General features: G+C 37.2%; 1 protein-coding gene across 1 annotated transcript in view; it reads right to left on the bottom strand.

Annotated features, from left to right (window-relative positions):
- Nucleotides 1-1,654: 1,654 nt before the first annotated feature.
- Nucleotides 1,655-12,631, bottom strand: part of LOC150096639 (forkhead box protein C2-like) — an 87,175-nt gene continuing 76,198 nt past the window's right edge. The window contains exon 2 of the mRNA XM_090407934.1: nt 1,655-2,844. The gene's annotated coding sequence lies outside the window, so the exon portion shown is untranslated. The remainder of the gene's footprint in view (nt 2,845-12,631) is intronic.

Genomic DNA, 12,631 nt, shown 5'->3' with positions numbered 1-12,631 from the left:
AGATTAGAACCGATCGCAAACAAGAAGTCCATTCAGCAGTTCGTGCCTAATGAAGTATGCGATGCAGTGGAGAAGGTGAATGCCGTTGAACGTCTTCCGATGACTGATAGGGACACCTCGCGGTCGCGTGGGAGGAAGGAAATGATCTTGTCACTGCAGTGAAATAAGAGATTCGGAAGAGAACGGGTACGATTTAGAGGCAACACACGTGCGAATAGATGAATCTTCGCGAACACTGTTTTAATGAGTTTGTAGAAGGCCCCCATTTCCCAGAAAGTCTCCATATTAATGAAGATACCCCTTTAGTTTTTTTTTTTCCTCTTTTCAGTCAGGGGTGCGATGGCGTGAGGTCACTCGTAGTCGTAACAGCCTATAAAACTTAATTTGGTGGTTTCCACAGTGTCTATTTTATATATAGCAATTGGGTTTCTGCTAAATGGTACGTGATATCGACAATAGATGGCGCGTTTTCTCACTATACGAGAAAATACAGTGTTTAGGTGTAGACAAAGGGATGATTAAGAGTTCTCCAATTGTAGTGATCAACTAGTTTAATGATTCCTAGTCCGTGAGGCTTGTATAAGCACTATCTCTGTCTTCTGAAGCAAAGCGTGATTTCTTTTGGATTTGATTGTGATCCAGGTCCAGGCCTCCGGATCACCTCTTGATAGGTATAACATCCTCAGGGACGAACTATCATAAAGTATTTCGATGCTATGTCTTGGCCTTTTTTTCTACATCGAATTTCTTAAAATAATGAGAAAAAAGAGGACTTCTTTAATAATTAAAAAAATGCACATGCATCTAAGCAGTTTAATTGAAAGCAAACATTGCAAACTTTCTCACCAGGTGGCGTTTTCCCTTTATAGTCTTAACTCGGTATTTAGTCACTTTTAACTCCTGATTTGAATCAAGTAGTTCTCTTACCATAATTAGGACATCCTGAAGAATAATTTTAACCTCTAATGAAACGAAAATGTTCTTGAGTGGTATGTGTCATCCCGATTGTAATACAAGCGTGCTTCTTTGCAGATTAAGGCCTTCTAAAAATGTCGAGCACTTTCAATTAAGCGTTCTCTTAGCAGTATTTAATGGGAAGGGATGAGTAGGAAACTATTCAGAATGAAATGTAACGGTGGATGGGGAGAGAAAGATGAGAAATGAGGGTTATTTTGAGTGTGGCTCGCATCCTACACTCGCTGCTGTCTTCAACAGCGCAATTTCCGAATGCACTACAAGGTGCAATGGTGCTAAGAAAAAGTCGAGGATCATTAGAAGTTCAGTGTAAGACGACACCCGTAATGTCGGATCCTATGATGGATCTTTCTTGAAAAGGAGGAGGGGAGAAAAAAAAGTTTCTTGGCTAGACGTCTATGATGATACTGTGCTTCATTTGACGCTCTGGTTTCGAATTTCGGCTCGGTAATCCTCTGTAGGATTTAATGAGATATTTATGGCAGTTTAAAAAAATGGCGGAAGCTACTTACTAGAAATATTCCAGTCTCCACATCAATTAGCAAAAAAATGGGAACGATTTGCATTGTTGAAAGCAACAATTATCATACATTGTTGGATGATTTGAATGTTTATCTGTTGTTTAATGTGGTGCTATTCAAAGTTGGGGTGTACCATTATTAAAATTAAAACACGAACGTTTGTGCTAACAAGTTTATTTCTTTTATTTTGCTGACTGCACCATCACATTGACACGCACATAAAAGATCACAGTTTTACAAATTAGGCAACCATTTTTTTTCTTTGCTACCTTTATTTATTACGTTAAATGCTGTAGTTGTCTATGTGAGAGAGCTCTTGGATATAGCAACCCACATTGGCTGCACTAAAAATTCTAAACAAGTGAGGTGACTCCACAACAGTTTTCTTGAATCCCTCAAATAAATACATGCGGAAATGACCCACACTGTGTGTGTGAGGGGTAGGGGTAGAGAAGTTAAAATTAGTAAAACGAACCCTGACGACTTCGTATTCTACAATTCGATGAAGTGTAATAAATAGAGGGCGTTGTAAGTCTAAATTTAAAGTGGAAAAAAATTGACACTACCATCCTCTCTCTCCATTCCCCTAAACTTCGTTTTTCCCTTACTAATTGTGATGGTACCAACCTAAAGGACCACCCACTCATTGCAGGCTGTCCGTATTTTAGCACTTTTTTTTTTGAAATATCTTGAGGACGAGGCTAGTAACTAACGTGGATCCCCTCTGTTAGCTATTGTCGCCATTAATTCCTCCATGCATTATGGGAGCAAAAGGACCGCTCTGGCACTCGCCATAACTTATTTTTGAGCAGCAAGAGATTATGTCCCCGAGCTAAAATAGCCTTCTGAACATCACACACGGCCGGACTATCTCTCGCGGCACTTCATCACGCCGACAACCCCGCCTCGAAGAAGTGGTGCAGGTAATCTTGAACATGTGCTGTGTGATTTAGAACGAGGCCCATTCCACACACTTGCTCTCTGTGGGCTAATTTATCCCTAGACGCTTCTAGTGACAATCTTTCACGGCTTCCCACCCCCCCTCCCTCCCGTCCCCTTGCGTTTTTTTTTTTTTTTTTCGTCTTCACGACGGGACAGCTCAGACTGGGATGACACTTCCTATATCGGATATGTCAGGACTTGCTTGCACTTTTTCGCGTTGATCTCCTTCTTGTACCGTAGCCTGCACGTGGTCCATCTGTCAACTCACCGTTCTCTTCATAATGTACACTATTCTCCACCCCAAACACACTCCCGCACTTTGGACAACAAAGCTGGGATTGTCCTCAATTGAATCTGTCAGCACGCAGACTGGATTTCCCGATTCGGGTTGGGCAGATGAAATCAACTGTAAAAGAAAGAAAGAAAAAAAAAACATGATTTAAGTTCAAAGGTTTCTAAAATACACTCAAAAACATCGTTACAATATAGAAGAGGTGATATTTGGATATTTTTCAACTTTAATACAGCTTATTTGTATTCTAGAACCCAACATATTTGTGTATTGTGTTACCAAATCCGTTGCTATCCCTCAACTGAGGTGCTAACCTAATATAATAAAAACTGGTGTATTTCATAACAGTACCTTTTGATTTTGCATCATCTATTACACAACAACTGAGTGTTGGGTTGTTTTGGATTATTATCAATTGTATCGGCAATTGACTAATAGACAAAACATGTTGTTGAGCTGTTTGGAAATGACGTATTCATGTTGTTGTTTAGCATCGTATCAATAACAAAAATGAGTAAATTGGGAATATTGTGATTAAGTGCTCACTGAATGTTTAAACATATGAAAGCAGAAGTAATAAGGATTTTATTCTAAAAATTCTTTCAAGAAATATAGAACGCTTTTTGATGATAATGATGATGCAAGGGGGGGGATGAGGGATGTATGGAAAAAGCTTTCAGACGATTACCTCAAACAGATTTATATACAAATAAATAAAAAGACAATAGACTGTGTAATGAGTATGCTGGGCATTGACCAGAATAGACGAACTAAGAAATATTCCAGGAAAGGATCAAGACCATAAGAGATAAGAAATACTCAAATGAACCAGAAGAAACGACTTAAAGATCGTTATCCTCTGTATAAGAGTTTATGATAAATGAACGCCATGATCGTAGCTTAGGCAGAACAACTGACATGAAACGGGGGAAAAAATCTCATAAGGACGTTGGCTATAGAAAGAACACTAAATCAGTTTTCGTACTATCTCAACTGTCACGTATATCGGGTACTAGTCATAGTTATGACATTTCAGGACCAAACAATTCATCCACTTACAAGCCAACGAAATGAGATTTCCCAGGAAGATTGATGATCAGATCAGCAGGAAAAAGTTTAGGAGTTAAAGCACTTAAAACTATTAGCTTAGGTGGTTTGGACATGTACACAGGATGGCAAGGTGCCAGTACCTTGGCACATTTCCATCCCTCCATCTTAAGAATCCAAGACATTAGGTTTTGTTTTTCGCATTCAAGACGTTACTTCACTTCTGAACATTTGTAGAGAGTATCGAACTTTTGAATACTGTTCTCACATTTGAGGTAGTTCCCCCTAAGAGATTCCGACAATAACACAGAACAGTTTATTAATGATCGGTGTTCCATTTTTGTTCACACAGACGTTCTTCGTGCTGCTAGCATTCGCTATAGATAGAAAAAAAGCAGCAGTACTTAGTCCATCAAATGGACTAAGTACTGCTGCCACCTGTTAGATTTTATTGTAAGTTTAGGCCGAGTTTCTGGATAATAGTGCATTGAATTTCTTCATTATTCACGTTAGGACATTGTTGAGCCGGTTTAATCGATCTGTGTTAATACAATTTGGGACACATAAGGTAATTCAAGTTTCATAATCTCGTTGTATTTAGATGCATAAAATCCAGGGTAAGCGTGGCCTTTGGTAATCGTCTGAAGAAAAAAAAAAAGCTTAGCTATAATGACAGATAACAGCGCACCTGGAGAAAGATTCAGTCACCAAAAATTGCACAATGTGTGTCTCTTTGGCTGTGTTTAGAATACAAAAACGATCAGAGAACAATCGCAATAGTCTGATTGTCTTCTTGTTCACATCCCTATGCTCACAGTCTTCATTCATAAGAGCAGACCAGCTGGAATAAATCCACAACCACCATCGCTGTAAACTACCTTCCTTTGGCTATCAAGGTAACACGTGGAACACAGAGAAAGTTATTTTTGGGAAAGTGGCATGTTTATGACGTACGAAGGATGAAGTTCAAGGGTGGATAATACACACCCAAAGATTCTTCACCAAAGATGCTATTTCCGTACTAAAATGGGAAGATTAGATTGGAAAATATTTTTCTTTCATTTTATTCTCCCAAATAACATGAAATGGAAATGCCGTGTTAGGCCTAATTCGTTTTCCTTCCAGAGGGAGGAGATGCGCAGTGGAGTCAACAGAGGTCATGGCATCTGTCCAGACCGGCTGCTAATGAGATTTTAATTAACATATTAAAGGGAAGAGAAAGCCGCAGCTATTCTCTCAAGACATCATTATCGATAAAATCTTTCTTAGCATATGCAATTTGGTATTATGTCGTGGTCTGTGTGGTGTAGAATAATCTTTCTTTGCAGCATGTATTGCAGATAAGTGTGTGTGTGTGTGGGGGGGGGGCTTACCACTGATCTTATCACTGGCCTGTAAGAGTTAGCGGTCATCTTTCGTATCCACCCCGTTACAAAGCGTAGAAAATGAATCCGAATTGAGTTCTCATTGTCGCTACATTTAGATGTTTGTTTTCCTTAGGAAGGTTTGCAAGGTTGCATAAAGGCGTAGTTTTTTTTTTTAAAGAATTATTTATCGTAATTAAGAGTAAAATGCTTCCCGATGAACTTTTCTTGCCTTATAAGTGAATATATCAAGCTAGTGTAGTCAAAATATCCAGACGTTCCCTTCGTAATAGTGACTATGGCTACATACATTACAATCATGGTTCAAAGAAGTGTAAAAGAAAGCGTAGTCTTCACAGATACTGAGCAAATAAAATGGGCACCAAAGAGCTGGGTGACTTGGGACGTGGCACTATCATAGGTTGCCACCTTTGCAACAACTCAGATCTGGAAATTTCTCCCTTGATCAACTTTAAATGATGTTATCGTTAATTGGAAACGCCTAGGAGCAACATCACAATCACAGGGACGTCGAGTTCGTGGTGGAAAAAAAAAAAAAAGAAAAAAAAACGCCTGTCGTTGCTTGAAACAATCTCTACCGAGTTCCGAAATGCCTTTGCAAGCAACGCCAGCACTGGAACGGTTCATCAGAGACAGAATAATTATGGGTTTCCATGACCGCGCAGCCGCAAATAATTAAATTCACAAGGGCATCGCCAAACGTCGGGTAAAGTGGTGTAATGCTCGCCACCATTGGACTCTGGAGCAATGGTAACGCATTCTCCGGAGTGACAAATCACGCTTCACTATATGTTTACATTTTACTATTGTTCCATAATAAATTGGCATTTTGGACAACACAAGAATTTACAAGAATTCAACTTTTGTGTATAGGGCTTCATTTGGTCCCTCACGTCACTTTCTTCTGTATTTGCTATGTTATGATAATGATGTGTTTTCAGCAGAGCTATGACTGTTACTTTGTGTAAGACTAAACGCATGTGTTAAACAAAAACTGTAATTCCATCTTTATTGAATATACTCCTTCAGTACTTTGACTGTAGATCATTTAAGGAATGAACGTTGTTGTTATCGACATTCGGAAATCAATCTCCCTTCTTCAATAGACTCTTAAGATAATATTCTATGATGATTTGAGGTGTCAAAATACTCAGACTAAATATTTATTTCAGGACAATAGATTTTATACATCTTACATTGTGTGAAAACTCATGTTGTGGGAACAAATTTTTATATAAATAAAATCTTTAGAATCGCAGTTATCTTGAAACTTGAACAATGCTGGCCAACATCTGTTTACTCGTTGATGGGCGAAAGAGCAACACTAATTACAAATACAGTCATACCCCGACTTACGTGAATCCGGAGTTACGCGGTTTCTTATATGTATTCCCGTCCCGCTTCAAGGCTCATCACTAGTCGTATCTTTCCGGCGCCGGCCGCATTCGCCAGTAATCCAAGAGCTCTAAAAAAATAAATCTAAAGCTAATTCTAAAGCTTGGGTGACAGCTTCTATTTTTGAAGACTGGTTGGGTCACCACTTCATACCTGAAGTTGAACGTTATTGCCAGTTTAAAAAAAAATCCGTTTAAAGTTATGCTCATTATTGATAATGCATCTGGTCACCCTCCTGCAACTTTAGTGATTACAACCAAATACAACCAGCTTACTTATACCGATGGACCAACCAGTTATCAAAACATTCAAAGGGTACTACACACGGTGTTCGTTTGCAAAGTCTGAATGAAGCTATGAGGCAAAATGAGCAACTGTCTGTTAAAGAGTTTTGAAACAGTTTAATGTTTTAGATGCTGTAAGGATTATCGGAGATTCTTGGGGTGAAATTTTCCAAAAAGCCTTGAATGGCATCTGGAAAAAACTTTGTCCATCCTTTTTTAAATGCGAAACGGAAATGTTGCCAGAAACTGATCAAGTTGCTGAGGCAATAGAAGAAGTTGTCAACCTTGCAAGGCAATTAGATTTAGAAGTCGACAGTGAAGATGTCAGAGAGCTGTTAGACACACATAAGAAGGAACTTACAATCGACGAGCTCGTAGAGATGAGTGAGCAAAGCGCTACTGAAGAGACCGAAATCTCAGATCCAGTTTTACCAGAAAAGCACATGACAATTGCAAAATTAACAGAAGGTCTCAGCTCAATTAAGAAAGGTTTATAGATTTTGGAGTACATAGACTCTAACGAGGAACGAATTGTAGCCACAAGGCAAGGAATAAAAAAAAATCATTAGCTTGCTCTGAAGAAATTTTGCGTGACAAGAAAAAGACATTATGCCATCAGACGAATCTATTAGATTTTATGAAACGATCGACATCAAAATAACTTTCTTTTTTTTATATAAGAAAAACTACAATTACGATTATATTTCTTAAAAAATATGTGTTTTTGTAAACCTTTGGTCCCAATTAACTAATATTTTGTATGTTTGTATATATAAATTACATGCAAAATTATACCCCGAGTTACGCGAATTCGACTTACGCGCTTTTTGTTGGTCCCACTTACCGCGTAACTTCGGGGTATTACTGTACTACTTTAAAAGTGTTAACAATCAAACATCATAACAGAGGGGTTTGGCCTTCCTATCATACTCCACGGGATTTCTTTGTATGGGTGGGGTGGGGGATATGTTTACGCTCCTTGCTTAGGAGTAATGGATTTTTTATTTTGTTTATTTCAATATATTCTTCAACAGTGACTGAAATTTCTTTTCCGATTCGGTATTTGGAATCTAGAACATTTTTTAAAACTATATTCTCTGTTTTTGTTGCATTCAGACCCTTTATAATGACAAAACCAGGCAATGATGACGTCACAGTGCAATAAATGTACGAAATTTTTATAAGAAATCCTAGATACATTGAAGTTTTCTATAAAATATGAATGCATTCTTTTTTATTTTTTAAAATTTTTATTTAAGAAATCAATGATTACCTGTGGCTATAAAAAAACAGACATAACTGATAAGACACCATTTTTTCTTTCCCTTCACTTTTTTTAAGGAAACATAGAAGGGTCGTATAGCTTCCCATGATCATTCAGGCGACATAATGAAAGAGTATCCCTTACAAAGTTGAGAAATGGAAGCGCTTTGAAACCCAATCTGGACAAGGCAGAAATTAATTATTGTCTGTTGCTACGAGAGACGCCATATTTCAAGACTTATGGCGGAGTGTCTGCGGTCGGGCATCCAATCACAACACGCTCACATAAAGACCAAAAAAAAAAAAAAAATGGCTCATTACAACGCCTGTGGAGAAGTTTTAAAAAAAAAAAGTTAAATTTTAAACGTTCAATTTTGTCAGGAAACACGTTTCTCCTTCCACTACGAAGGCTACCGCAGTGTATTGATACTGCTGTAGTTTCACATTTGAATTATTAGCACAGATTATCGTATATATGATGTGTTCGATACCTAACGTTATGGTGAAGAGATGGTCCACAGAAAATTATACTTGGAAAGAAATAAAAACATGAAATAACACTCAAATAAGACTGTTACACCCCCCCTCCCTTTCCCTGAGTAGACATACGACACAATTCTTCACCGCTATGCACTGGATATTTACACAGAAGTTGCCCTTTTTACTTGCCGAGACTTAATATGAAAACTTATATTTTTGTAATTATTTTGACGACAAATATTGCTATTTGAATATTTATTTAAAATTAGATTGGATATTAAATATATATTTAAACATTTATCCTCTAATATCGAGAATTTTCTTACCAATAGGTGTTACTTTACAACACAAACAAACCATTTTATTTTTATATTATTATAGAATAAAATAGAGCCAAATGCAATTATAGTGCTTTGTATGGATGAATCAATCAACCGTGAGATGTCGTGATTGATTCATTCAATCCAATACCCTTGGAGGGTAATGGATGGCAATGCTGTAGCTAAAGAAGTTCTAACTGAAGCTCGGTTATTGCTGTTACCTTCCTGCCATGATCAGAGCTTTAATTGCTCAATAACACCTTATCCATACACTGTCCTCTACAGATAACGGGGAAGATGAGAAGCATTCTTGCTTCGCCCCTTTAAGCCAGTCCTTATAAGGACTATAGTGCTTTGTGCCTAAGTAGCTGCAATGTTTTACTTGTTCCACTGGTTCTCCATTCACAATGTAGTTAATATTTTCAATGTTTCTGCCTATTTGCATTGTCTTTGTCTTTTTAATGTTGACTTTCATATCATATCCATTACAACAGGTATTCAATTTAGTCAGGGAATCTTGCAGAATTGTACCGGATTTATTTAGAAGTATAACATCATCCGCAAAGAGCTGAGATTAACACCTCCAATCATTATGAAGGAAAGTGGTATTAAACATGATATCAAAATTGGAGATGTTAGTCATAGCTCTTTGCTTTATGCGGATGATGTTATACTTCTAAATAAATCCGCTACAAGTCTGCAAGATTCTCTGACTAAATTGAATAGCTGTTGTAATAGATATGGTATGAAGGTCAGCAATAACAAGACAGAGACAATGAAAATAAGAAGAAACATTGAAAATATCAACTGCATTGGGAATGGAGAACGCCAATGAAGTTTTAACTGAGGCTCGGCCATTGCCGTCACCCCGCCATGGCCAAAGCTTATATCTCAATAACACCCTATCCATACATTTTCTTCTACAGATAATGGGGAATATGAAAAGCGTTCTTGCTTCACCCATCTAGCCAAATATATATATAGTACTTAATGTAGAATCAAATTATTCATATCGTATTTTGTAATGAATGAAAAATATTAAATTATAATAATTTAAGTATTATACAGCACCGTAGCGTTTTTGTAAATTAAAGTTTGCATTTTATTTGATAGAATTGGTTAGTTATACTAATTTTAATATAACTGATTGAAACTACAGTAAAGAAAAAAAAAACACATTATTTATCTTCTACTTTCGTTTCTATAGTATTGTTATGTATCCGTCTGCCTCTGAATCAAGCAAATTTTATTCTCTATTGACAATACCAAATATCTCCATAACAATCCCAAACTGCATAAATAGAAATTCTCTCTCTCTCTCTCTTTAAACTGCAAAAAAATAATTCAGCAGATCGCAAACGACAAAAGAATGGATCAGAGAAAAAATATAAAAGCAGTCAAAAACCAAGAATTTTTTCCCTCTTTCGATTTGATTTCTTCCTTGTGCAGCGGTAGATCGCATGCTCCCGTTATCTCGAGCAAATCAAATGCGAATGCCACGAAATATTTCCTTTTCCTAACTCATTACATAAAAATGCCATTGGAAAATTTTGTTTGCTAAGCTGGCGATAGCTGTTAACCGCGCACAGCCAAAGAAATAGAGCTCAGCTTGCGAGTGTTTATTGTTAGTCTCTAGGGGATACCATGTCGATCTTCTTTTAAATAAACACTGTTGGCCGACGATGTTAGTTGGGCTGTGTCTACACAATTCTGTCTCAGCTTACGGGGAGGATGCTTTTATAGATAGTATTAGAAGCAGAATATTTAGCGGAATTTCATTACTTTTAAAGAATGTGTGGGTTTGAATCGCAAACTTTTCTTAATATGTTCAAGTAGGAATAAACTGGCAGTTGATTAACGGATTTGATTTCATGAAAACTGTAACTTTTATAGACTAGTTTTGTAGAATTGCAGTAAGTTTACAATGTCTTTGTTTAATTGGAAAAGATAAACAAATTTGTTAGAGGGCGCTAGTTGAAAAAAAATCAGCGTTCTTTCGTTTACTGAACTGCGTATTATGTTTTCTAGGGTAATTAAAATGATCAAACACCCCTTTATCTGTTTCACTGTAAAGACTTCAACAATGGCGTGTGTGTGGTGCGGTTGGTATATTGCCAGACTCTCGGCTGTACTGTAAGTTGCAAAAAAAGTTGGCCTACAAAAAATTATAATCTTAAATGTTCTGTAACCTATCGAAGCAACAGAAGTCTGGAGCTATGAAAAATGGTGTCTGGAAGGAGAGGGAGAGTCCCGAGGCAGCTCTGAAATCTATCTTTCTACTGCCTCGTTCATTTCGCACGGGTCGTATGTGTTCCGAGTGGTACCCACGACAGCTTGGTTGGGGAGAAACGAAGGATAGATTTGTCGCTGAGGCCACAGGAGCAGGAAATGCTATTTTTTTAAAATCAATCACGTGTTTATTGGCGATGTAGCCTCGTTGACAAGGGCAGCCAAGAATGGCTTCGGTCCCTTGTTTCTTACAGTTTATGCAACTTTTTCCGAAGAGAGTTCGTCACAGATGGAGACCGTTCTGCATCCAAGACTTAACGATTGGAACATCAGGAAGCGTTGCAAGGAACACAGCGGAAGGGCTATTTTGGGGTTTTTCCTGACGATAATATTGAGGTCTCCGCCACTCTCGTGTGGGAAAGGCGGCTATAAATTATGGCTGGCTTGGATTTATGGCGCTCCTAAATTTTCACCTGAATGTCCATAAGTGTCAACCGGAAGATGTAATAAATGGCAGCCTAATTCCGGATGAGACTCAAGAGCGAGAAACAAAAATAAAAGGGAGAAAAAAGCACGTGATGCGTTGCTTGGTAATTATAAAGGCCGTCTTTGTGTTTCTAACTTCGTTGAGGGCTTTTCTGAGTTAAATCACACACACATCTCCCGGAGGTGACGGGAATTTATGACCTTACGGAAAACAATTAAAGTTCTTTGTCATTCCCCTTCTCTCTTGTGGTTCCACCAGTTTTTCGTCTTTTTTATTTATCATTCTGCGGATTTTATGCCATTTTTATCACTAATTCTTCGGCCATCAACACTGCTAAAGAACTCGTTCTCCTGCTTAACTAATTCCTACGCAATAATAGTTAATTATTTTATATAAACTTACTCAAACACTTATTTTCACATTAATGAAGAAGCCATTAACACAGAAAAGGCTTTTACTATTGAAGTGCTTATTTTCTTTCGGGTTTATAAGAGCTGCTCATTGCGTTTAAACAGGAGATTTCGTATTGGACAGGATCAAGTCCTGTTGAAGGCAACTTGTAACTATAACACACATACAAAAGTATTACATTAATAAACAGTGAAAAACGTAATATTCTATCAGAATATAGAACAATACCGATAGAAATCAGATAAATAGTTTACCTAAAAATATTATTATTATTAATAATACAGCTACCATTAACTTAATAACAGTAGTTAAATTTCTATATTTGTCTATAAAATATGATTGGATCCATAATATTCTCCATTATAATATACACTTGTCATGTTCAATAAGGGACCAAAGCTAGAAAACCAGAAGGGAAACAATTGTATTATATATATATATATATATTTATTATTTATTATTTATTTATTTTATTTTATTCTTTGCGTTACAGCAAATATGCGCATGCGTATAATACAAACTAGCTTCATTATCGCTGCAGGTTTGGCTGAATTGTCCACAAACCCCAAGCCGATACTGCTTCAAGTTGGAAAAATCTTT

This window comes from Typopeltis vanoorti, chromosome 18, assembly GCF_054136105.1.
Source record: "Typopeltis vanoorti isolate ZY-2024b chromosome 18, IOZ_Tvanoo_1.0, whole genome shotgun sequence".
NCBI lineage: Eukaryota > Metazoa > Arthropoda > Arachnida > Uropygi > Thelyphonidae > Typopeltis > Typopeltis vanoorti.
Note: the sequence above shows the minus strand (reverse complement) of the source record. Positions and strands in the feature narration are given on the sequence as shown.